Genomic DNA, 27,795 nt, shown 5'->3' with positions numbered 1-27,795 from the left:
ATGAGACACAAAACTTCAGGAACACTGGGACATTATAAAAGGGGTTTATAAAACACCATTGCTATGGTCAGTGTGGCTGCAGGTACCCCACACAGCTGTGTATAACACAAACCTTTACAATTACCCAGGTGTCCTTCTCTCTTTCAACTCAGATGATACTGAAATGTCTTGCACAAGAGTTTTGCAAGTTCATAGGTTAAAGTCTTCAGTATTTTAAAGCATTTAGGGAGTACAATATCATATTTTTAGAATTTAAAACAATCTCAAAATATAACTTCTTGGAATTTATGTTTGAAAACAGAAACATACTATAAAATTCTAATAAAGCAGCATTTTCCAGTGAATCCTATGTTATTAAATGCATTGTTTGTAAGGGATATTTTAAATACTAACTAAGAAGATAAATAAAACCCTTCACAGGCCATAGGTCTGCAAAATCTCCCCTCAAGGAGCAGGGATGCCCCAGGCTCTGTTTCTCTCAAGCTATTCTCCAGAAGCACAAAATCTCTTCTGCTACTCAAAGGGCACATTTCAGAGCCATGTCTTGGTCTAGCAGTGCTTCCCAACACTTACACAGTACTGCTGAGAGAGAGATTGATAAAGACAATGGGAAGAAAAGGGAAAATGCAGTTTAAGATGGATTAAGGGATCAAGTTTCTGGGCCAGACAATCTTTTTTTGTCTAGGGATTGCTTTGGTCCTGACAGCCTCACAAACACCAGTAGAAACAATTCGGTGAAAGTGAAGTTTTGCCTTCAAAAAAGAAATAAAGAACCTCTGTACAAATATTGAATTGTGTGAACAGATTCTTTTTTTTATCACCTACTTCAAAAAATCATTTTACAGCAAGTGTGTTGCATGAGCTCACAATATCATTTGTCACATTGGACAATACCAATGCTGGTATTGACTTTTCCCCTGCTGCTCACTGTAACTATGAATAAGATATTAACTTGTCCCCTTTAAGTGTTTCTCCTACTTTTACTCCACAAGCACAAATAGAGTTGTGCATAAATATGTACCTTTTTGTTAAATATAAAAATCCATTTTGCAGGGAGGTGGATGTGCAACACAGCAGGGACTATTATTGCATGAACCATGAATTAACTGAATCATCTATTGAGACATCCATATTCTCAAGACTTCAGAAATTACATCTATATATAATTATTATGCAAAGCATACTCATAGCTGAGTACTTAGAAAGATCTCATTGCAACCACTTGGGAATCTATTTCCAAATTCTGTGCAAGGGTAAATGTGAAAACTCTCCTGGCAATGTGTGCACTTCAGAAGCACCTTTTAGAGGCCAGCCAGGACATGAGGCACCAAGAAATGGACTCCTGTGACACTGATAGGTGACTCCAGAAAAGGACCAGCTCAGCACTGCAAAACCCACAGTGCAGTCTTTTTCTCAAAACACAACTCCTAAGCCCCTGAAACTGTTTGGAGAAAACAACAGAGCAGTAATGGAAGAAATAAGAAAATAATGAAACCACAAATATGACACCTATTCAGAGATGCCTGTAAAAAGATCAAGCTATCATTACTGGATACATTTCTAACACAACAGCAGTATCTCTCTAACACAACACTTCAGGATTTCAAGTAAGAGTAGAATAATGTCATCTTAGTGCCTCTTGCAAACATGTAACTGCAGAAAGGTGATGTTTCCTCTATAGAGGGAGCAGGTACTGGCTGCTGGGGGGTCTCTGAACCTTCCTACCCTGGGCTAACACATTCTGGGGAAAGAAGCTTTAATCTGACATGTATTTAAACTGTCTTTCAATGTAGGAATGTATGAAATTGTTTTCTTTCTTTGATGCCAATCCCTGCTCTATGGTTATATCAATGCAAGGGATCTAGGATGTAGCAGACAGTAGGAGAGGATCTAAGATGCTCTAAGTGGAAATTAAAAGCACTCTCTGGGTAAGGATTGAAGTTCAGAGCTACAGAAAAGATAAAATCTGGTACAGGTCTGAGTTTTGGTTAACCATGTAGGTACCATGTAATGGGAAAGGATACACTTCAACACACTGTCATCAGGAGTTAGTGAGCCATAAATGATGGAATTTGATAAGGAAAATGAAATTTCCAAAATACAAAGATTTCATTAAAAAAACCCAAAACACCTCACACTCACTGATACTAAAGTAAAGGTAACTCTGTGCAGTAGGCAGTATCATTTTGATAGGCTGGGGGGGAAGGAATGTTTTAATAAACTAATAAAGAGATACAGATGATTAGGCCAATAAAACCAGGAAGATGGAGTTTCATTATCCTATCCTGTACTGCACACTGTGCACCCAAGTGTGCACAGCAAATGGGAACCTTCAGCTGTACAACTTCAGGGTGTTAAAAACAACACAATAACAACATGTACTTGGGGCTAATAATGTCACTGTAAATAGACATCAATTTCAGCAATCAAGGCCACCAGAGCACAGCTGTCTTTAAATGCATAATAAAAACCTCCAACTCAACAAAGTGAGAGTAGAAAGCAAATCAGGGCTGCCTGGCTGCTCTGGTTGTGCTGACACCACTCAGACAGGATTTTAGCACATAACATTAGGTATGGGCTTGTGGCACTGGACTCTTGGGGTTTTTTTTATCCCCTCAGAAGTTTGTTGGTGCATTTTGGAGATGATATGACTTCACATTTGATGTTCAAGCTGATCAATAAATATTTTGAAATAAATTTTTATATTTTTAATATAAATATTTATATTTTTATATCATTTTTCAGTACAAAGTGTTAAATTTGAGGAACACGAAAGGATTAGAATGTAAGAAGGACATAAGCAGGACCATCCACTGAACAGCCAGTGCAGCAGTCTATTTGCCAACATGGAATTTTTTACTGCGTTGTCTCAAGCACCAAAATCCTTTCAGACACATTTGCACATAACACTTGAACTAATCAATTTGTTTGCTTCCCCAAATGCACATATGTACAAAGAGGGAGTTCATGCTAAAAAAGTCACCTGCCAACAATTAATCACCACTTTCTATTTAGAGAGAAAGTACCAATGTCTTTCTATCAATTTATTTCCTTGATATCACTAAGTACAGCAAAAATAAACAAGGGTAAGACTTTTCAAACCACTCAGCATATTAGTGTCCTTTTAACATGCTTTGATGAGGTTAAGTCACCATCATAATGTTGTTTAAGAACTAATTTGTATGTTAAGTACAAACCAATTAATATCCTAAAAGCCATGCAGAGTCCTTGCTTGTGAAGAAAACTGCACAGAGCAATGAGCTCCATCCCAGTTCTGTCTCCTGGCACACTGATGGCTGCAGATCAGGCACCAGCTGCTGCCTGGTGGCACAGGTTCCCTCTGCTGTCCCCCTCCTCCAGCCATCCTTCCTGGGCACTGCTGCCACCACTCTGAGACTGTAAATGTTCAGAGGTTTGTAATGGAGCTCCCATGGAATTAAATACTGCCCAAACTAGGACTAGGAAATTATTTAGATTTAACAAAAGGCTTCTGCATTCAAAAAGAAATCAATTACTATGTGGTTTCACTTACACCATATTAAAATATGTTGTGATAGGATTCTGTTATCCGAATGTAGTTTCTGATACTACAAAATTTTCAATATAAAAAAGAAATCTATGGAATTATCATGCTTGGGACTCTGTGCTTCTGTACTCAGTTCTTACCAGATTTACAAGGCATCAGTGATGCTACTCTGAATTAAGTACAAGAGAGCTTTGCTTCACTCTGCAGAACGTGTCACTAATAGAAAATGAGAGGCTGCAAGGGCCACAAAGCCTCACAGAGGAAAATGGAGACACTCCTTTCCTATGATCCTTTGTAAATGGTCTCTTGAATTCTCAATCCAGCTCTGCCATTGACATTCCCAGACTATTCAAAATCTGTCACAAAAAGTTTTACAGACAACGCAATGCACCCATGGATGGAGAGAAGAGACATGCTGTGCTGTCTGCCACTGGCAGAAACTCCCCCTCCTAACACAAACCCTCAGTGTAACAGCAGCTCGGGAGGTGAGAATATCATGTCCCACCCAAGAAGTTAAGACACTGTTTCAACCTTTTTTGGGTTTTTTTTTTTGGTTTCTTTTTTTTGTTTTGGTTTGGGGTTTTATTTTTTTGTTTGTTTGGTTGGTTGGTTTTGAGGGTTTTTTGTTTTGGTTTTGGGTTTTTTTTGTTTTGTTTTCCCACAATTACAAACAGATTTGGATATTCGGAAAATTTATTCTCTTACTGCTCAGACTGGTGCACTGGCAGTGACTGAGCACAAGGATGCCTGACAGACCCTTAGAGGGCCAGCCAAGCCCTCTCAGGGTGCCTGTGTAACTTGTATTTACTGCCAAGTGTGTTCTACAGAGAGCACACCGGTCTGGAAACATCAACATGTGTCATTCAAAGTGATGCAGCACAATGTGAGCGTGTCACAGTGCTGAGAGCACATGGAGAGCTCCCAGCAGAGGCTCAGACACAGCCTGGGTGCCCAGGCTGCTGCAGGGCTGGCACCCCATGGAAAGGGCACTGCTGCCAGCATCCTCCCAGGGCACAGCTCCTGGGAAATGGCTGAAGTGACAGCCAGTACTTGGAGCTGCTCTCCAGACTGGCATTTAACAAGCTGTCAGGATGACTTAAAAATAGCACAGGATCTAACTGCAAAACAGAGTTCTGGTTCGCTTGTTCTGCTTTCCCTGCTGTGATTTTATCAGGAATTGGCCAGCTTAATTTAGCTTTGCTAGTTGCCAGGAAATAGCATAATTTTGTTTCAAATTTGCTTCTTGGCTGGGTTTTCCAAACTAACCCAGCCCTATCTGCCCCTCAGTGACAGGCTGTAGCAGTTTGCAGCAGACCCTGGACCAGGAAAGCTGTGCCCTGTCCTTGCTCCCACTGCTGAGGACACGTGGCCGCCAGGCAGCCCTTGTGTCCCCTCATGCTCCCGTGCCCACATTTATAAAAACAAGTTATAGTTACTGCCTATAAAAAAGCTGACACTTTTATAAATTCTCAGGAGAAGAAATGCCTCATTGCAGTGTTACCTTGTGAAGGTGTAAGCTTTTGGGATGAGCTGGGAGGAGGTGTGAAATAAAGGAATATAAAGCACCTGTAGCACTGACACTGGAGCTGAGACATCTTCACACTGGCTGTGACTTTGCATTGCTTGCAGGACTGAGATCCTCCTCCACCTCAAGCAAGAGCTGTTTTGTCAGTTTGAAACTAATCCAGCCAAGGTAAAAATCAAAGTTTAACTAGCACAGATAAAATCAGAGTGATCATCAGCTCTTCAAAATGTAATCCATTACCTTGCTTAAAACTTAATATTCAAACAAAACAAAACATGCTTTTGAACAGAATTTAAGATTACTAAAAGTAGAGAGGTCATTTGGAAAATGTCACAGCCTTGGTAAGCACATCTGGGGATGGCTGAAAGTACCCAGGGGCATATTAAAAGATTAAAAGATATTTAGAATTCATCAAAACACAGTATGAGGATCTCTTGGATTTCAGGCTTATCTATCTTTCAGTTTGCCTTTTTGCATTATATTTCAATGTCTTGAACTTGACTTCCTCCTTCAGATACAAATGAAAACTATCCCCAAGGAATTTACAAAATTCTTCTAGTAAAGAAGTGATAACTCTACTATCTGTTTGCAGAAAGACTTCAACACAGCTAGTCCCTGGGTAGCTTCTCTTCTCAATTTCCTTTAGGTGTTCTGTTAGAAAAATACTTTCCAATATTTTTGAGATCAGATTCCCTTCTAACAATCCTATTTTTATCTTGCTTTTATGAGACTCTGAAGAACATTGCTTGGTCATCATCCAGAACTGCATTTCTTCTCATGTATCAAATTCCATCTGTAACTGCTATCCAGCTGCATTAAGACTATTCTTTAGCTAAGCAATCTAGAAATATTGCTTTTCCACCCATTTTCCTTTTCCAGTCTTTCCAGTTCTGTAACACAGTCTTCCTTGGTAAAATCTAAAACTACCCCAGCCCTGGCTTATTTCTTGTCCCACCACATAGATAAAATTAGTCTCTTTTGCAAAAGGCTCTTTTGCAATCAAAGAACTTGAGTTGCTGAGCTGTTATGTAAGAAACCAAGCCTGACCTTATTTCCCAGAGAGCACTTCCTCCACCTCCCACCTTCACAGGTGTCTGGCTCCCTGCCAGGCACTTTAGGGATCCAGGACTTCCCAGATTCTGGCAGTGGCTGCCTACATTCCCAGTTTCAAAGATGAGAGCCAAGATGTCTTTGTGTAAGCCCCAAACACGATCCTGCTGCTCGGTCTGGTTCTCTGAAATCTTACCTACCTAAAATCCTCCAAGGTTCATGGATCCTGCTCCAGGTAAACTTCTGCTGTCCCTCCTGCTCATGGTAATATACCTCAAACAGCAAACTTCTATTTGGTTTTGTAGATTTGAATAAATCCCTCCCCAAAACAATGCACACTCATCTTGTTTTTACTGAAAAAACAAATTAATTTACATATGTTTGGAGGATGCTGCTGCTTTTAGGAAGTGCCCCTTGTGCACACTGAAGAGGAAATTGGGAGTTGTCAGACAAAGAGTTTCTCTCTTCTTGTTATTCTCACAAAACCCTCCCCAAAAGAAATAATCAGAAAGCAAAATTCTCCAAACTCCAAGTATGGAGTTGTGGGCAAAAAATAATTTTTAAAGGTTCCAAGAAACAGCATTTGCATATCTTAAATCTGTAGGCAGCCCTGCAAACCATATTTCTTTCTCTTTTGAAAGCAACTTCTCTCTGCATTCACAATTCAGCCTAATAAATTTCACAGCAAGCCTGTGAAGTGCACAAATAACAGACCTCAGTAAGTCACAGTTAGAACTCAGAGAGCCTAGGACAGAAAGAGGTCCCAAAGCTGCCTTGAAATACCTGATTCTCAGGACAGTTACCCCCAGCATTGACAGTACCTCTTCCAGTACTCCAAAGGCAGTCTGTGTCTCAATTGCCTTCATTTTCCTCTGCAGCAATACCACCCCTGCTCTGCAGGACTCAGCACTCCCTGCAAGAGCAGGGCTTGAGGTCAGTTCTGGCTGTCACAGCATCCTCACAGGCAGCTGTGAGCAGGGACAGGAGCAGCCAGAGGCAGGGAAGCACCCATCAGAAAACAGGCATTGATCCATGGATTGGTCATCATCCAGAACTGTATTTCTTTTCATGTATCAAATTTCATCTGTAACTGTTATCCAACTGCACTAACCCAGCTCAACAGGCCACTGATGTGTATGGTTTGTGCTGTAACATGGGTTTGTGCTCTTGTCACAGTAACATAACAAATACCTAAGAAATAACATAAGATATAAGAAGAGCATATTCTTGGTTGAAAAATAGCTATTGAAATTTTTAGTTAAGATTTACATGGATATTTATCCTCTCTGAGTCTCTAGCCATTCCCCACCTATCTGCAAGAATGAAATACTTGGATATGCACATTATCTGGTCCAGCTTTGTCAAAGAAAATGAATATAAATAAAAACATTTCAGGGCTAAAATTATTTCTTAGGAGATTCAAGTAACTGCTTGTTCCTCTAGCAACACTGAGCATTGACAGGGATCAACCCAGGCAGGAGATTGCTTGGGTTTCCTGAAGAAAAGACCAGGACCTGCTGTCCACTTGGAATATTGCAGCAGCCTTGGTGCATCCACAGATCCTCACCTTGTAATGCTAAGGACTGAGTGTGAGGGCATGGCAAACTCTAGTAATGGTTTTGCTGGTGCTAGATTAGAAACTCCACTGGGGATGCAGGTGAGAGCTGGGAAGCCAGGGAGAGGACACAGCAGCCCAGCAGGCAGCCTTGGAGCCAGCCAGAGGCAGCAGCCTTCAGGGAGACTATGCCAGGAGAACACAAAGGCTTCAGTCTCCAAAGCTGTTTAAAAACAACACAGAATCCTAAACAACAACAAAACTCTCCAGATACAAAACAAATCTGATTTCAAAACAAATCCTGCCTCCCCAACACTCTGTCTTTGCAGAGTTGCCTTCTTTCTCCCTTTGCTTTCCACACACCTGCTGTGACTAACCCAGTTCACATTCCCTTTGTCTGCCTGCAGCAATCCCATTTCCCTTCTCCCACTGCCATCTGTGGCCCCAGCTCATGCCCTGTGTATGTCTGCTCCTGGAGTTTGTCCTACCCCACTGCTCCAGAGGTGAGTGCTCCTGCCATCCATCCATCCATCCATCCATCCATCCATCCATCCATCCATCCATCCATCCATCCATCCATCCATCCCTCCATCCCAGGAGGTCTCTCTTGCCAGACCTCAGAGATCCTGACAAAGCAATCCTGCCATCACAAATGCTCGTCCTTGGAAAATTCAAAAGAGAGGAACAAGGCTCCTCCTCTCATGTTGTAAAGGACCAACACAGTGGTAAGAAACCCACCAGCCCCTTGCTTTTTCTGTGATGTCAGCATTAGGTCAGTACACTGAGCATTCAGGAAAGAGCAGCAATTAATCTGGAATAATGGCATGCAGGCAGAGAGACAGCTCAGAGGCAGCTCTGTGTATGCAGACCATCAGGTAAGGTGTCCCATCAGGGGAACAATCAGGGCTCTGCCTCACAGGGAAATGCCAACAGGCACCTGCTGGGGAGTTTGCTCACCCTTCCTGCAGCTCCATTCCCACTCCTGCCCTGGGGCAGTCCCAACCCATCACCATCAAGGCAGTTGTGATAGCTACAATGGCTAAACCACTTCTGGTTTACGGGATTTATGTTTTTCCTTTCTCTATTTATCTGAAAAACTGTCAAGATCCTTCTTCATGTGACCAGCAAACTTTTAGGAACAGACACACACATGTTGAAAATGTTTGAAACTAGTGACTAATCTGCTTGAAACCTGATTACTTAGTACTTATCTAAAAAGCAGTTCAGGATTCCTATCACAATCTCATTTTTCCTACATCTCTTGGCATTACTATTTTAGGTACAGAACTAAGAATAGGAAAACACAAAGAAAGGAATGAATATACTTCCCAGAAAAAAAACCCTGCTCTTTGAATTTTGTTCTAGGAGCCAGCAGAAATTCAATCATGTTGTGCTTTTTATCTGTCACTTTCCCTGGAAGGTGTTATTAGCTCAATTAGCAGAGCTATCCATACTGAAATTCTCTTGCTATTATTACTTTACCGTTCTCAAATGTAAAATTCAGGAGGCAGAAGTCTGAGATACAATTTAGGGCAAGTTTGAGAATCTTTTAGTGTTTTACCTCATTACCATCCACTAAGCTGTGTATTTAAGTCTCTTCCAGGTTGTGGTAACAGAGCTGGTCTGCAGTCAGGCCACCCCACAGCAGAGCCCCTGTGGACATTCAGGCACTCAGAGTGTCACTGCAAGGGCCTGGCAGCTGCTGTTGGGGACCCAGGACCTGCACAGCTCAACTGGCCAGCATGGCCACCAGCTGTGGGACTGGGCAGGTGAGGTACCCACACAAGAGCACATGGGCACAGAGAGCACCTTTGAAAACAAGAAATTAATGGTTTGATCGAATGCTGGTCCTGCCTTGCTGCAACAAAGTCATCTCAGGCCACAAGGCAGCCTTTCAGTGCTTCTATCATTGTTATTCTGTTAACACACTCTGCCTTTTATTCTGCCTGAAATAACATTGACTTGTACCTTTCCTTAAGGGCAGTTTTAGGATGCGAGTGAACTGCTACCTCTGCAGTAACTGAAACAGAGCAAACGTTTTCTATCAAGTCTTCACCTCTTCAAGAAACACACACCTGCACTTGTGTGCATTCAGTGCTGTGCCTGGGAGGGATGCTCACAGCATCTGCTTCAGCTGGGGACTCAAAGGGAAGCAGATTCCAGGGGCTGCCTGCCTGCCGTGGTCGGTGCTCAGCGGGAGCCAGGAGCGAGTGCCTGACATTTCCAAAGCTGTGCTTTGTGACTGCAGAAACCAAGCACTCCTTACATCTTCCTGTGAGCCCAGCAGCTAGTCAGAGAGCTGCCACACAGGAAAGAATAGTTTTTTCTTCTCAGTCTCCCTTTCCCTCCAGATCCATTCTCTCATTACTGTGTACCCTGTGCAGAACAGGAGGTTGAAGGATGTAACCCCGGATCTCCCAGTCCTAGGGCAGCCCTAAAAAACAACCCCTGCAAGAACTAGACTTTGAGAATGAGCTTCCAGGAGAATTCCAAATGCTGTTAATAGGGTAGTTCAACCTTCTGACAGGGCAAAAATACTAATAAAGGAGACAGAAGAGATGAATTGCATGAGTCAATGTGGCCTGTGCAGAATACATGTAATACTTTTGCAGGAGGCAATGCAAGTAAAGGGGAAGCATTCAGTACCTTGGTGTCATATTGTCAGCATTGTTACCATCACAGGACAGTGGCCCAGCAGGATCTGTAAATTTGTCTGTAGAATAAAGAGACATTTCAAATATTACAACTGTATATGCAAACACCATACTTTCAATAACACAAATTAGGTGTTCATTTTTGTAACTCTACTTAATAAAGTCTAGTGCAAAATATGTCAAAAGCATCCCCTTATCTGAAGTAAAAAAATTCTTTATTGGTAGACTGACAATCACTGCTCTTTCTGTAAACTGTGAATCAACTTCCCACACCTTAAATCAGCAAATTACTGTATTATTTCTCTTGTGCTTGTCATTCAGAGCACTTCACCTCGAGATTAAAGAAAGAATTTGTTTCTCTGACAGTGGCTGATAATGAGTATACTTGTAGAAAAGCATTTTATAAGGGTCAGTAGCCTGTTACAGAGGGATTCTTCTATAGCTTCTCATCACAGAGCAAATGGAGAACACGCTTTTGCTGCTTTTGAATCATACCCATTCCTGAAAATTACTGTGCTTCCTCAATTTACAGAGTGATTGAGACAGAGAAAGAAAAATATCAGGTCAGTACTCACAGCATGTATCAACAAAATCAGAATTACAACAATACAGAAATTCTGAATATCATAAAGCACTAGAAAACATTTTGTTACCATGTCTCTCCCATTATCACCTGCCATGCTGGACCATAATGGAGGTAGAGCAAAGCTTCAGAGCACTAAATACATCAATCCACAAGGATCAGGCAATTTGTCTTGTATTATTCTAGCTGTACTGCAGCTTCCATAGGTTGGTCATGACTTTATTTGAAAAGCAGGTATATATCTCTATAAAGGTAAGCAGGAATACTAGTCTTCTATTTCTTTTGTATTATCCAACATTTGTGGAATTTCTCTCATTAACCATAGTTCTGCATTGAGACAGGATTAGTAATTTTTCTACTCTAAATCTACTGATGCTCCTGTCAGTACTTTGACATTCAGAACTGAATTTCTGCTTCTGAACCACATTTCAGAAGGTTATTTTTGCCAGCAAGTTATATTGTATTATTCTTATTAAGAAATAGGCTTAAAAAGACAGAAATATCAAAGGCTTTTGGTTTTCAAAAGCTGAAGAGCTAATGGGAATAGAGGGAGCCCCATTTCTAACCCAGAACCACAAACCTAAATTGGCACAGTGTGTAAGCAAAACAAAACAATTCAGAAGAACAGAAATTAGAGAAAGTAACAGACAGAAAGAATTGATTATTCCTATTGATTCAGAGCAGCACTATCTGCATTTAACTGTACCTAGAAATAAGACTCTTCCTAGTTTAGAATTTACATGTCTAATAGAAATACCACTACATTAAGGACAATATACACCGAGAAACAGAGCCTCCACCCCCATCTCCAAACAGTACAAGAAACTTTCCAACTGCAGGCCTAAGACAGTTGAGACCACACACATGAGCAGCTTTTCATGATACAGAAGAATAATAATCTTATCTGTAATCTGATATCAGATGATCAGGTGATCTTTAGAGTCTTTTCCAAGGGTCATCTCTTTCACAACACCTCTGAGACAGACACATCTCCAAGGCAACTTTCTAACTCTAGATAATAATCATTATGTGTGTACAAACAGTGGACATTTAGTGCAGAAAAGGACAAAACAAGCTCAGTGTTTGGTCCAAAGTTGCCTGGAGAAAAGGGCTAATGGGATTCCAGGAGACTAAATTGATTTTAAGTTACCCTCACATTCAGATCACTGTCCCATGGGCCCTGTCCTCAGTCACTGCAGTGCATGGCCTAGGATATTTAAACTGCCATTCACATTAAAATGTCTGACTGTGAATTGTAGGGGCAAGACAGAACCAGAGATTTGTCTCCAGCATCTCTGCTGCACAGGCTGTAACCTCTGGCAGCAGGGCAGAGCTGGGACCCAGAAGTAGCAATGGCTGAGTCACTGTTAACTGAGGCACTCTACCCAGAATCATGACTGGTGGAAAGCAAGGATCTTGAGGATAGAGATATCAAAATTTAAGACAACAGGTATTTAAAGAAATAGAACTGAAACTGCAGCATTAATTCTCCACTAAATCTCTTGCTGTAAATAAAAATCAATGATAATCTTGTCTCTAACTTCTTAGAATGTGTTCAACAGATATATTTCAAAGACTCTGAAAGCTAATGGAGCCTGGAATATGAGTTTCATCCTTAAAACGATATGTAACACAATTATGCATAATGTTCTACTGTGTTACAAATTTACAGGAGAAAATTGACTTCTGTATAATTGCTTATTTGACATTAGTGTCTGTGTAACTGAAACCACATTAAGCTTTCAGCTTGTCAAATATTTTGTGCCTTTTCACCTGTGAAACATCAGAATTAGCCTGACTTTTCCACTCAGATCTAGCCCAAGTGAAATGCCCTTCTGATCTTCATGGCTTTAGGTATTGTTTGAAGCCACTCACAGCCACCTACACTGTCACCATGAGAAGTAAATGTCCTTCTCAAGGACATGAAGCACAAACAGTACACCAAATCCAGAAAAGAGAGAAACATGTTTCTCATGTTTCCCAGCATTTCCTGTGCAGTAGAGGAAACCTGATTACAAGCAGCACTATTTACCCAGATCTAAGGTAAAATAAAGGTTAAGAGAGTCCCCCCTCTAGGACACAAGGTCATCACTGACACATGGGTGATCAGCATCCATCCCCCTCTGCACAGGATTTCCTCTCCTACACATTCTACTTTCATTACATGGGAGATTATTTGGATCCAGACAGCACAAAGAACCTGCAACAATCCTGTGCTAGGCAGAAACTTGAAGCGAACTAAAAGAGCACCCTTGGTCAGCAATTAGCTCCTTCTCACCAAAGGATCTACTTATAAAAAAAAGTTGAGCTGAAGATCAAATAGACTGGCAAGTTTAGCTGCAGTCAAAGGTGAGCATCCTCTGCACCTACTACAATTTTTCCTCGCAGTAACAGGTATTGTAGCAAAGAGGCTCCAGACATTGCTATTTGAGCACAGTATAACACCAAAATAATCAGGCTTTAAGTATTCTGAATTCTTGAATGCACTGCTACATTGGTAAGGGATTTCTGTATTAAATTAACAACAAGGGCAATATGAATAAAGATGATTTTGAATTCATAAAGGTGAATTTATTTGGATTAAAGGAACGGGCATGGAAACATCTGACACAGCTAAGCTTCTGTTATCTGGCAGCAAAAACAAAGGCAATACCAGAAAATCACTAGAAACTAGGTTAAAAAAGACAGTGTGAAAAAAAGATTGAAAAAGGTGAAAACCAACAGCAATGAAGGTTAAAACCCAATACACATACTCTGCCTTTTCATACACATAATTCACTGCAAAGAAAAAAACATTATCTCTCACCAGTGGAATAGCTCATTGCCTCTAGGAAATACAAAACAATTACTGTTACAGAATAGAAAAAGACAACAGGATATGGGGAGAAATACTGTTCCCCCTCACATCACCCAAAAAAAAAAAAAACCCAAAAAACAAAATACAAGAACAACCTTACTGCATACAAATGAATGAAAACACACAGCAAAGGGACATCACAAAACCCAGGGTGAAGTCGTGTAATGCAAACACTTACAAACTGAGTTCTCCCAAAAACAATGGGAATATTCTTCCCAGATTAAATTTTGCCCACTCAAGCAATCAGCCCATGCAAAAATCCCAGGAACATCTCATGAAGCTCTACCTGTGTCTCACACAAAAGAAAATAATTTCATAATGCACAGCAACAAAGGAAGAACTGATCCTGATTTTTCATTGTTATTATAAATTAGGAAGTATTTTACAGCATCCACTGAATTTACTGTATCCAGACAGAAACTGCAGATATAAAATGAGGTTCAGGCTCAAGAGGAAATATTGACTCCCTATTTTTGAATCCTCCTGCAACAGAAGGTCTTTTGTTGTTGACACAAGAAAGGAAAACACAAACAGCAAATCACTTTTGACCATGTTTTCAGTTTATGATTAACATAAAACAATTTCCACTTTTTCTTTTTCATTGCTGTTTCGATGCTTATAGCACTTCCCTCACTGATCTAACATCATGGAATGAACATTTTAAAGAAAAAACAACACAAGTGGCAGGACAAAGTTTGTTTCTCAGGCAGGCAAGCTGCCATCCCTCAGAAGACAGCTGAGTCACAGAGTGTATAAATAACTCTGTCAGGAGAATAACTTAGCCTGACTGTGAAACCACTCAGCAGAGCCAGAAAGGTGGGACATAGCAGGTGTTACCAGGGCTCAAGCAGTTCCCTTTCTCCCCACATCATTTGCAAAGCTTTTGCCTCTGTCCAGCAGCATGAAGGCAGACAGGAATGGTTTTTTCCCAAGTGGAGGCATCAGGTTTTGTGAGAATTCATTAACTCTGACAATTCACAAATCCTAACTGTGCTGGGAGGTCACTGGAGCCACCATGTGTCAATTAGATGTGAAAAGAAAAGGAGCCACACACAAAACCAGTGAGGAGAAGGGGAGGGTCGCATCCCACCCAGCAGGATTTCCCTGCCCTCAGACACAGCACAGCCTTCACCTGCCCCATCCTGAGTAATCAGAACACACTGAGTAGGAACTCAAGGTCATTGGAACAGTGGCAGCAGAGAGGCAGGGATTCCCTGGACCTCTCTCAATGAAGCACATAGGAACATTTACCTGCAAGTATTGCTTTGGGGAACAGGCTTCCTTTAAATTAACAAAGCTTATGTAAGAGTTTTGGTGCATTAAACAATTTATAATTTAACTCATGACCTCAGCACTTTATATAAAAATTAAGATGTAAATACACAGATTCTTCAGCTAAGACTTCTTGTACCTTAACTCTTTGTTCTTTATGTCCAGAAGTAACAAAAAGCCTGTCCCTAGAACTGTATTTAGCCAAACCCTTCTGGTACAGTCTAGGGAAATCCACTTCATCACTGAGACAGTCACACCACTTCCAACATTACCACAATATTGTCTCATCTTGGCATGCTCAAGAACTCAAGGCTGGATGAAGATCACAATACTTTATATAACTTCATAAAAATATGCAACATAAGGCACTAAAGCACCACTTTACAAACTGCTTGCTCTTCTGCTCCTATGTTCCTTCAAGTCCATTTGTCTCTCAGAAATTTCAGTCCTCCAAAGAAATTCTGAAATAAAGCTCTCAATCTAAATGCAAAGTAATGCCATGGATTTCTGACAGGTAAAATATGAGGACTCCTTTGAGTCCCATCCCAAAGGCTGTGTGCAGTCACCATTTCCACGGAGTTCAGGGAGAAGTCTGATGGAAATATGAGCCTAAAAAGAAATGTAAAGATCCCAAATAAAGATGCAATTCTGGATGTACTTTTGCTCTAAAGACATGTCTTGAATGACTTGTACTTCCTTAAGACAACAAACCAATTCCTGGGTTCCTGGGCTGCCAAATTTTGTTCCAATACGAACAGCTGGAAACATCAAAACATGTTTTACTCTCCATCTGTAATCTGCCCTCCTTGGAAAACACCATTACAGACTTGAATCCTCAGCTATAGCAATTTCTTATTTTTAGCTAGAGTAAATGTAGACATTAGCATAATTCATGACCAAATATTATTGCATTTCATTTTCTTTTAACAGAGGCAACAACTAAGGTCAAGTCATACATAGCCCAATGTCCTGTCTCAAAAACAAAGCTTTCTCTGGGTAGTAATGCTTATTATTCTTTTTCATCCACTCCTTTGCCTTCCTCTATCTTCTCCATCTATGCTGCAGATTTTTTTCTATTTTTTACTTTATTTTTACGCTCATTTTACATCTGTGCCATTCACAACCTCAGGTAAGGATCACAAAAATGATGCTGAAGACCTCCACACTGCTGGCATTTTCTATTTGATTTCTATAGAAAGAAAAACTGGGCTTCACCTACTGTCATCACATTATCATAACACAGAAAAACGTTTCAGGCTTGAACTGAAAAATTAACTTCTCTCCTGTATCTTAGGAGTAATTGGTGCCCTGGTGACAATCTGACTGCAGAGAGGGGCAGGCTGTGCTGCCAAGGATGCTCCCTGTCCATGGGACTGGGAGGATCCTCGCTGCCAGGCTCCAGCAGGCAGGCATGATCCCTCTGCTGCAGCACAATGCAGCTTTCACATTTATCTCCCTTTCACAGATGCCCAACATCCATGAATACAAATGAAGGGATACGATGAAAATAAGTTTGTTTGTCATTGAGAGTCAACTGTGAATGACTAACAATCAATGAATAACCCAGTGGGTGTCTGATTACATGGCCTGCATGTTAGGTTTTTGAAGACTAACCTCTCAAAGCATACTTCCATCCTCTTGGCTCCCTATGAGAGGATAAACTTTTCAAAGAAGGCACCATCTCCTGCAGTATTTGTTTGTACAGTGCCCTAGCACAATGGGGCTCTGTTCTCCAAGCAGTTCTTCATGAGAAGTTCAACACCCATTTCCTTTTACAATCACACAATAAACAGTTTGTGTTCAGTCTTCTACTTTCATGGTAGGCAAAAGCTTTATTGATCAGATCCCCTGTTAGTTGTTCACCTCAGCAAGAATCCTCTTTCTAGGTAAGAGAGAAGAAAGAAATTGTTTTCCTCAGCAGCTGCATTCTTGCTTGTGTTCATTTCCACAAATAATTTCAGCTGCAGACTGTTTTCTTTTTTCCTTCAAGATAGGCAGTTGTTGAAATTCAGTTTGAGAGACAAGTTGAGCAGAAGTGAAATTTTTAGAGAGCACTTCAGCTGGGAATACTGGTCTCTGCTTTGCACCTTTGAAGGCATTTTCCTGAGCTAGTGATCAAGATTCCAAACTGAACTATTAGAAGCAAGATGTTGCTCTAAAGAGTGAGCATGTCTTCAGCACCTTTGTGTCTCTTTAGATGAAGCATTCTTAGGCAATTGACTCCCAGATGGACCTATACTGCACTTTGTCTCATCAGTTCTTGTTAACAAAGAAAAAGTGCCTGAAGCCCTGCTTGTGCTTCTAGGCTTCCAGAACTGTTTTTTGTGTAACAAGCTCCCCCCAGGAGCAGCTCCACTGCAGCAGCAAACACCTAGAGAGCCAAGCTCCAGCAGTGCCCACCTTTCCTCTGCCCCTAGGAGGAAGAGGTGATTCTCCCCAGCAGGGCTGGAAGAAGCTTTGCCTGAGCCACCAGCAAATCTGCCTTGTCTTCTGCCCTTGGTGCTCCCTCATAATTTTTTTACTGATAATTGGTATGGCCACCTTCATTTCATAGTTCTGCCTCATAATGCTTTAGTGCCATTTGGTGGCAGAAGACAGATTAAAATCTTTAAAATTAAAGTGTGTAGGAGGGTGTACCAGCCTGCTATAAAACTGAACAATTTTTTATCAATAACACAAATGATGTAAAGCAGTAGAGGAATCTGTGAGACTAAGATTAATAAACTCTGGGTTTGTACCCTTTTTTGGACATATTACTGCTGGAAATCCTGAAAAATAGGAAAGAAATTCCCAACATTCATTGAGAAATGTGTAAGTTGAGGAGCAAACCTGACAATGTTAATTTCACAGAATGCAATAATGTTAACTGCCATGGACATGTGAAGGGTGGAGATGATGAATTTCCAGATATGCTATCTGGCCACTTTTGCAAGTTTGAGAGCTTGAAAAGATTAGTAAATATAATTGGCTTACATGGCTGAAGGTGTTGCTACTAGTGCCAACTGGTAATATAAAGGACAAGCTACTTGTTCTAAATACAACACAGCCTTTGGAAAGAAAAAGGGGTTGAACAACTGTTAAACATTAAGGGAAAGGAGGAAGGCCAAAGGGCAAAGAAAAAAAGAGAGGACACTATTTTGGCTTTGCCTTACACTGACTGTAGTGTTTTTCTTAAGCCAAACCACTTGTCAATCTACCTCAAGAACAACATGAATGAGGCTTTTCAAGCTATGACAACTCACTGAAGTTGTACCTTTTACAGATGAGCATCCATGGAAATTCCTCCTGGTGCCCACTCTTACACTTTGCACCAGACCTTGTAGGATAGCATTGCCCCAGATATGTCATGGTGAATCAGGACATCAGTGGAGAGTAATGAGATCCATGAAACCAACATAACAGAGACAGAAATAGTCCCTTGATAAAGGCAACCTTCACTTCTTATCTGCTTTAGACTCACTGTCGAGATGAGACAGCTCACAAAAGTATCAATTTAGAGTCACCTGTAAGGGTAGTTTTCATATAATGGGCAGCTGGTCTGCTCCCAGTGAGTCTGAGCCCACCAATTTATTTCATGCAGCAATCAAACATTAATGGGTTTCTGTTTTAACCTGTTCAGAGCACAAATGGTGACTGAAAGATTAAATTGCATTCCATCATGGGTCTGCACAGTCAACGAGGTCCTTTCATCTTGCAATCACTTTTTTTCCTTTGTGGTGAAAGGAAAGCTGGGATCTGTAAAAACTTCAAACACATTGCATTCTCCAAGCAGGAACTTCCCTGTCAATTTATCAAAGATTTCAGCCTCTTGATCTTTTCTTTGTGTCTCGTGATAAGACCCAATGCCAAGAAAGACTTTTCTTAAAGGGCCAGCCCATAAAAACAAGCAAGGGGATTTTATTTCATACCTTAAAATTATAAATGCATTATTTATAGAATCATTAATTATATATTTTGGATTTATAACCAAGATTTGAAGAAAAGCACAATATTTGAACTTACATAATTGCTATCACAGCATACAATCACATTTTTATTAAGCACAGACGCCATTTCCTCCTTGTATGAATATTTTATTCTGAATATATTATTTGTATTTGGCAATATCTCCTTTTCCATTTCAGCCCTTATTTTGAAAGAAGGAAACTCAGATGTGAAGATTTCCTACTAATATAATCAATTCTACTTCTAAATCAAAATAAATTGGAAGTGTTATGTCTTAAAAAAACCCAAATCCTCCCAGCTCTCTCCAGGCCTCAGACCCCCCGGCTAGGGGAACTGCAGGCTCTTCAGGCCATGGATGCATCTTCCCAGCCCTCTCTAAGTCACAGGGCAGGATCTGGGGTTTGCACAGAATATTCACATTGCTGAAGGGTTTTGCATGGCAGTGAGTTGAGCTGCAGCCCCTCAGAGTGTTTGTGTGCATGTGCATCATTTTCTCTCAGAACAGGAGCAGAGAAGGAATGTCTACCAGGTTTTCAGCCACCTTAAGGAAACTGCACTATTTTCTAAGTGAAGGCTTGATCCAAGACTCCATGGAGATTCAGCAAAATATAAACCAGGCCAAGCAATGCAGATATACCAGAAGGAAGATTATAAACTTTTGTGGACATGTGTTCCACTACTTTCCCCTGGTGTGCTACGATGTGCCCCAGGAGCTGTGGGAGCTCTGGCCCAAAGCCTGGCAGGGGAGGATGAGCTGGGGGAGCCAGGGCACAGGAGAGGCAGCAGATCTGCAGGGCCAAGGGGCCTGATTCCCCCCAGCCTCACCAACTTCTTTGTTCTGTGACAACAGGCAGCTCTTGTACATTAAATTCACTGATGAGTGACAGTGTAGGTCAGGCTTCCTTCACACAAAATTAGAGCCTTGCCTTGAAGGATCTTTGGGTTATTTTTTTTCCTTTCATGGAATAATGAAGCTGTTTGAGTCCCACAAACACACAACTTCCAAGCTTAGACAAGTACAGCAGAAGTAGGAGATGATGACCTATGCTCTAATCTTGTCATTCATTCAGCAGTGACAAATATTTATAAAACCTTAATTTCTAGAACCACAGCTAAGAGTCCAAGCTCAGCTGACACACTTTGAAGATACAGACTCAGTACCCCAAGTTACCACATGGGATTTAGGATTGAAAACCTGATCTTCAGCCTCCCTGTTTCACCTCCCCACCAGAACAACAGGGAAGCCAGCAGATGCTGCACCAGCCCCAGCCTGCTCAAAGCAGGGCAGTGGGGTCAAAAGCAATGCATGAGTACAGGTAACTAGAGAAATCAGTTGTAACCCACTGCTACATTAAGTAACTGAGAGCAAAGAATCTGATATTCTACTATTATTTTGCATTTCATTTCTCTAGGTATGACTACATTAATAGAAAAACTTTAAAGTTACTGAGACTGCGAAAACGGGATCTTTGATATCTTTTATGCTTACTTCATTTGTAGTGTAGGTACTAAACCTCCTGCTTCAGAAACTGAAGACTGCTTCATTAAATGGCTGTGCATCATGGCCCTTACAAATCTCTATTAAACTGAGGATTAGGCAAGGGCTGGAACAGATAGACAGTATATTTTCATTCAATCTCCTTTAAAATAATGATGCATGCAACTTCATATCATTACTCTTTAATGGTCTTAAGCCTATTTAATAGCACAGTAATATTCCAAAAAGGAAAAAGGAATTATTTCCACATTTAATTTTCATCACAAAAGTGAATGTGGTTCTTCCCATGGCAGATAAGCAGCTAAAGCTGCTTGGTACCTTAACTGGGATATGACTGCATTAGCTCTGCTACATTACAGCTGGGCTAATGAAACAAAGCAAAATGATTATCTTCAGACTCCCTGGAGTATCTGGAAGTAACATTTGGCTTGTTTCTAGGGATGTCCATAGGGGCAATGGGCTGTGCAGGTGACAGACCCAGATGGGATCAGGCTGGGCCTGTGTGACCAGCCTGGCTCTCTACCCCATGGTCTCTGGCACAGGTCCTGTGTGGGCAGCACAGGGACTGGTATGGCCCTGGCCATGGCCCCTCTGGTGCAGCAGGAGCTGGGTACTGCAGAGAAGAGTTACCCTACTAACACTTTGTTCTGCCCTTATTTACACGGCTGGAACTCTGCCAATGCTGTAGATCCACTCCTACTGCACCTCTCCACAAGGGAGCTGACACTTGGGCTTCCCAGCTCCTGCATCTCAGCTGGAAAGGGTATCTGAGCCAAGGTTCAAAATCTTTCTTTTAATGCAATAATGTGATTGATTTTTCCCCTCCTGAGGATGTTACTATATTCATATTTCAGCTTTAATTATCTTCTCCAGGATTGCTAGTGCTTCCACAAGATTCCTTCCAAGTTCTAATTATACCTACTAGATAGATTAGCCAGTGTTTGATAACCTTTTATAGCCAATTGACTTCAGCTTCATGTGTACAAAAAACCAAGCTGGAGAAGAAGAGAAGTTGTATCAAATGACTAAAATCAAGTCATTGAAGCAGAGCAGCTCTACCCCTGCCTTCCAGTGCTGGTACATGAGCCTCACCAGAGAGAAAACTCTCATCACCCAGGCAGCAGCAAAGAGCCTGCTTATAAGGACCCAAGAGATATTACACAGATATTTAATATAAAGTTCTACTCTTGACAGAAAAGTTGTCTGTGGACCAAAAATATAGGGTTATTTGCACTAGGGTTAGTAATCTAGGGTAAGGGGCACTGTAATCTAAAATATTTAAAGGTATTCCTTGCCAGGCTGCACTAGTCCTTAAAATCTATAAGCATTTCATTGACTTTTCCCCAGGATTTTTCCCAAGGATTTAGGAACAAACATTGCATTAATTTTTATCAAATATATTATTTTCAACTGATCAAAATTCTAAAAAATTCCACCTTTGAAGATACTATAAGACTGTAAATGTGGACAAAAATACATTAAACTAGGGAACTTCACTATGTAAACACACTGACTGGTAAAATAAAACATAACTTTGCTACTCATGCAGGAATAAAAATCTGTTGGGTTTTTTTTTACCTTAACCTTTAATTAATGAGGTTTCAACAGTATGAATGATTTACAGTGACATGCTCTGACAGGTTATACATGGTGAGTAATGCCTTGTCAGATGCCTCAGTATTTATATTGAGATGAATGGCACATAATGTGATGCACATGCTAACAATGAACATCAATATTTAGTACTCCCAGCAAAGCCTGCTGGTATGATAAATTTGGCCTTAACTTCATATCTATCTGCAGACTTGCCTATCAGCTATTTATGTAAAGAAATATTTCCAGAGAACCCTTATCAAGTATATTTACACATCTTCACTGCTTTAGCAAGAACTTTTACTTCTCCTTGGAGCTGCGAGCTCCACTCACATCACTTTACAAGTTCTGAAGTCCATCGAGGCTAGCCAGGCTTGCTGACAAGAGCCCAACAAACACACAGCAACCAGCAAGGCTGCTGAGCACACAGACACCTCTTACATTTATACCCCTTACATCTACACACTTTGCTCTCCATGGACTTGGCAATCCTGAAAGATCTCTTCCAACCCCAATAATGCTGTAATTTCCTTCAGGAAAAGCAGTGACACAGCAAATGCAGTTCTGATAAAAGCCATGGAGAAGGTACCATAATGCCAAGCACCATCACACAAATCAACAGATCAAACATAGGCAACAGCTACACCCCTATCCATGCTCTTCCTGCAGTTTTTTAGTGTTGTTTCCTGCCACCCAAGTCCCTTTCATCCATGATGGTGCTATTCTCAGTGACTGGGCCCAAAACCTTACTGCTTTGTATGGTCTGAAGTGATCTTGTAAAGAATTCTTTGAAAGCTACTATTAGGATGATGTATGGCCTAATTTTGGTTGCTATAGTATTTAGAGTCAGACTTATGACTGGGGAAACAATCTCCCACTCACTTGAAATGCAGGAAAAGCTTTCAGTGCTGCAAGAAAAGGCTTTCTGGCTGAAAAGCCATATTTTAAAGTTTACAGCTCCTGCTTCTGGCTCAGCACTGCTACAGCAGCAGGAGAGGAGAGCCAGCCTGGCAGGGCTGTGCAGGGCCCTGGCTGAGGCTGCTCCAGAATTCTGCTGGAGCTGCTTTAAGGGAGGAATGTAGCAGCAGTTTATTACCAGAAGTAACAAGCTGCCATTCGAATTTTTCTACAGTTTTAAAAGCAGCACATTTTTATTAAGATAGAAATGCCTGTGAGGAACCAGGTGCATTTAACCAGAGGCACTGAGATGGACTGCAAGAACACTGAGCAGGCCTTTATGGCTGGCAATAGACACCACTGCTATCAGCCTTTCCTGTTGCCTTCCATCAAGTTTAACATGCATAACCTTGGTGGCAGAACCTCATCTCACACTCTCTGCCCTTGGGGCCCTATAAACAAATGAATCAAACTAAAGACAAATCCCAAAGCAGACAGGAAAACCTCATTTTCTCTCTTCATTCTACACATATCTGTTCATATGACAGAGGACTTCAAAACACTGCTGAATATATGCATTGTACTCTATGAAAACCAATACTCATTTTACAAATGAACATAGGAAAGTGGAATTTAAAACCTTCCTCCAGTGCTGAATGCTTCAGCTCATCTGAAGGATTTTACAAGTGCTAAGCACCAGTTTCAGAAGCAGCTTATCCTTGTACCTAGCTTCACTGATGCTCAAACAGGAGTCATGAACTATGTTCTCAAGAATTAGGAAATGGCTTTAAAATATGATTTTCAAGGCAGGAAAAATGTCCTGTTATTAATAATGTACCTTAGATGAATCCAACCAAGCCAATCAGAATAACCTATCTATTCCTTGGATATGTGACAAACTCTCCTACATGCAACCACAGCTCTCCAGACTGAGAACGTACACACCAGTCATTTAGTTCAGCTTTACTTCATTTCAGGTAACTTTTCCAGCTGGGGAAATCTCTTTAAGAGCACACCAACTTATGACAGCTACTAAACTAGCTAATGTGCTTCATGTTGCTTCTGCAGATTTTCACCAACCTGATGCACGAGGTACCTGTGGCTTACACAATGCCCATGGTTGATGAATTTTAGTTCAACTATCTCTGGTACTGTTCTCACTCCCAGCAATTTTAGCAGTGCCCACTCCCATTGCTACACTGAAAAGTCATTCCCTGATTGTAAAGCAATGCTTGGATATTCCCCAGAGAACAGAAATGTCCTGCTCAGTGTGGTTCCAGGGCTGCTAAAGAACTTTTCATTTCCTACCACTGACACTCTATCTTGCCTCTAAACCTTAAACAGCTGCAACTCTGAGCTCTTACATACAACACAACCCTTTCCCCAAGACATTCATGCCCCTATTGTTACCAGAATCTTTGATTTGGCCAGCCATAGCACATATATGATTGCAAAGTGTCACCTTCTGTATCCCTACCTTTCCTACACTCTCTCCCTCCCCTCTGAATGCCAGCCTGCTCTGCTGCAGGAAAGCCATCACTTCCTAAGGGTTTCACAGGCAGCTGCTGCAACCACACAGCACTGCCAGATCCAGCAGAGCTGGCAGTGCAGCATCCCAGGTGACAGCACTGCATTTCAAATTCCTGTACTCTGGCACAACTCCATAGTTGCACTAAGCACTTACACATAATACAGAATATCTTCTTTCCTATCATTAAAAATACTCTCCAAGAAATAATTTTTTTGCAAAATTCACTTGGGCTTTTGTGTGGTCTGATTGTTTGTTTGGGGCTTGTTGGGGGTATTTTTGTTTTGGGGGGGGGAAGGATTTTTTTTTCCCTTGAGAAAAAAAACCATAATTTAGTGATTTTTCCGTGAAATCCTTATATGTTTCCTTCAGAAATCCACAACATATTATCCAGAAGGTCTGCACTGACAGACTAGATGCTAAAAGACTTTTTATTATTTTGTTTCTTCCTTGCTTTACTTCAGACATTTTCCCAGCAGTTCTAATCTGTAATAGAATATTAAGCTGTATCTCCTGTAGCTCTGTTGGTCACAGTTACTGATAAGATTTGATTCCTACTGTTCTTAAAATGCAAGGGACAGGCTTTGCCGTGGCATGCACGACCTTTCCAAAGCCATGGCCTGGCAGGAGCTGCGTTGATTGCTCTGACCTGTCAACAGGCAAGAGCTGCAAAGTCAGCAGGAGAACAAGTTCTGATGCCTGTAGTTAAATAACAGCACCTCAGGAGAGCACATAGATGAAATATCTGAAGGCTGAAAGGTCACTCTCAATGAATCTCCCCTTTCTTGGGAGCAAGAGCTGCCATTTCCCAGCCGCTCCTCAGGCCGGGCAGGCCGTACCACAGCAGCCTGGGTCTCCAGGGCTCCAGGCCACTTCAGAAAAAAGTATTTTTAAAGATATGAGCTTTTCTCCATAATTTATCCAACTTAAAGCAACACCAAACTTCTGGCAGAAAAAATCCAAGGGGTGGAAGTTCTTTAAACCAGCTGTAAGGCGCACTCACCTTTCCCCGCAGGTTCACAGAGGCCTCCCACTCTCCCTTCTGGGGCCAAGGGCCTCCAAACATCCCCCTCAGCAAAGTTTTTACCCCTTCAAACATCCCACAGAGTCTGAAAACCTTCCAAAACTTAGCACAACGTGCTAGGAACCAAGGCATTCCTCCAAGTTTTTACCCTAGACATCTCGGTACACCCACAGAGCTCTCATCACACCCACTGCTCTGGCCCGAGCCCGGCAGCCCCGAGCTCCTGCCCCACTCCTGCAAATCCTCACAGCTCCATGCAGCAAGGAGCTCTTCACCGAGCAGAGCCTGACTTTCAGGAAAAACAGGAACTTTCACACACCCCAAGGGCTGTAGCTCCTACCTTTGCCTCTTTCTTTGTGTTTTCTCCTGATTTCCATGCTGCTCTCCTGCTGCTTTTAGGTGCCTCCACACCTGTTCAAATGACAGGTGAAAATCGAATTAATAGCGTGCCTCTGTTTGTTCATACTGTGGTCTTTGGATGCTTCAGCTTACCTTTAGAGAAAGTACATTTAGAGTTTCCTGTTCTTAGTCCAAGTGAAGGGAGCTGGTATGGGTATCAGTCTACAAGTCTGTTGTGGTGCTTCTTAGACTGTAGCTATCCATGAGCTTAACAACAGGCACATCTAAGAGCTAAACAGTATTTTTTTACCATGAGCTGTTTTGTTGCCAGCTTAAAGAGCAAGTGTCTCAAAACTAGATCTTTTATTGTAAACATCATGAGCTTGAAATAACACAAGTGGTTTACTTTTTAAAATTTTTTTCATTTCATCAAATCTGCCATCTCTTGACACCTTCCTGCCCTTGCTTAAAAGCTTTTCTAATCCAGAATGGCATAAGAAACAGAACACTGTAAAGTGCATACATTGAAGTCTGACTGGGTAATTTGGCAATAGTCTTACAATAACAGGTTTTCCAAACCCAGTAGTACACTTTCTCAGTGTTCCAGTTAGTATATAAAAAATAATGCTTAAACTGTACAACTTCTATAAAAACCTAGAGCAGGCAATGCATTCCTTGACACAACCACACATTTCAAAAATGGGATTTTTATCACAGTATTTCATTTCCAGTCAATCGAGGTCTGCATTCATAGATCATTTTGCACACACATTACTCAGCCACTGCTGCTTCTATCTCTAGTCTGGTAAATATTTTTTGCCTTGTGCAAAGGATATATGGGCAACACAGCCAAGATGAATTCTTGCATTAGTCTTGCAGCCCAGATGACAGTGACATACAGCAAGATATTAGAGCACTGTGGTATCAGAAATGTACAGTAAGCTTGAGTAAAGGATGTAGCCTAGAGTTTTATAGACTAAGACCCAGGAAAACAAAGATAAGAGGTACACTTCCACTGTAGCATATGGCCAAGTTTAGTCATTCAGAATAATACACCACATCAATTAAATTTAACCTATTGATTCATCATCTTCCTGGAGCCAGCCCAGGTGCCTGAGATGACAGCTTGGCCTATTTCATGCAGTGCAATAGAGATCAATAAGGAGGTGCTGTGAGGTAGTAGATGGTGCCCATATGTCTAGCTAAGAAAAAAAAAAAGTAACTTAGAGTTATTAAACTGTTTTACTGCTTCTAAACAGACATCAGTATTCTATAATGTAATCCAGTAGTAAAGCAGTAGAGAAGTTTGGCTCTTGAAAGCGTTAAATGCTGCTGTGATTTTCTAAGGGGCAGCAGGATATTGCTCCCAGCAAGTTCCCAGTTCTGGGAACTGGGAGCAGGCTGGTGTCAGTTTTATGGGCATACCAGAGGCAGCTGCAGAGCAGTGCATAACCAGTCTATCATGAGCAAAGAACACTTTTTCTACACTGATGGGAAATCTTCATTTCTCTTCACAGGCATTAATCCACTGAAATCAGGCATATTTAAAAGAGAGTTCAGGTTAAGCCACTCTTTCTACAGCCCAGCAATGCTACACGTACAGCATTTATGCTTCCAGCCTTATCAGCATTCAAAGCCACATCAGTTTAGCTAACAGTGCTAACATTTTTAAACAGCTAATGAATTCTGAGCATGGCCAGCACTACTTTAATTCAAATTTGCCTTATAGTGAGTTCTCTCAGCTCAGCAAAGAAGGCAGTTTAATGTGCAATTAAGGCTCTCTCTGCTATGTAAGCTGTTTCCATTATATCAAAAATCATAAATGAGAAGAATTAACACATTGGAGAGTCAGTGTAAGGTGATGAAGAAGAGGCAATTTTATGCAAAATACAGACTTTATCCAAGTTTCAGTCACTTTGAAGACTGTGGAAACAACAAACAGCTCATTT

At 41.2% G+C, this 27,795-nt stretch overlaps 1 long non-coding RNA gene across 9 annotated transcripts in view; it reads right to left on the bottom strand.

Annotated features, from left to right (window-relative positions):
• Nucleotides 1–27,795, bottom strand: part of LOC132335222 (uncharacterized) — a 170,841-nt gene that overhangs the window by 58,225 nt on the left and 84,821 nt on the right. For 6 of the 9 annotated variants that reach the window (XR_009488622.1, XR_009488617.1, XR_009488623.1 and 3 more), the window contains 2 exons: nt 25,848–25,918; nt 10,303–10,369 (listed from right to left, as the gene is read on the bottom strand). This is a non-coding gene — a long non-coding RNA (uncharacterized LOC132335222). The remainder of the gene's footprint in view (nt 1–10,302; nt 10,370–25,847; nt 25,919–27,795) is intronic. The other 3 variants (XR_009488615.1, XR_009488619.1, XR_009488620.1) reach the window with 1 other exon arrangement.

Source organism: Haemorhous mexicanus, chromosome 17, assembly GCF_027477595.1.
Source record: "Haemorhous mexicanus isolate bHaeMex1 chromosome 17, bHaeMex1.pri, whole genome shotgun sequence".
Taxonomy (NCBI): Eukaryota; Metazoa; Chordata; class Aves; order Passeriformes; family Fringillidae; genus Haemorhous; species Haemorhous mexicanus.
Note: the sequence above shows the minus strand (reverse complement) of the source record. Positions and strands in the feature narration are given on the sequence as shown.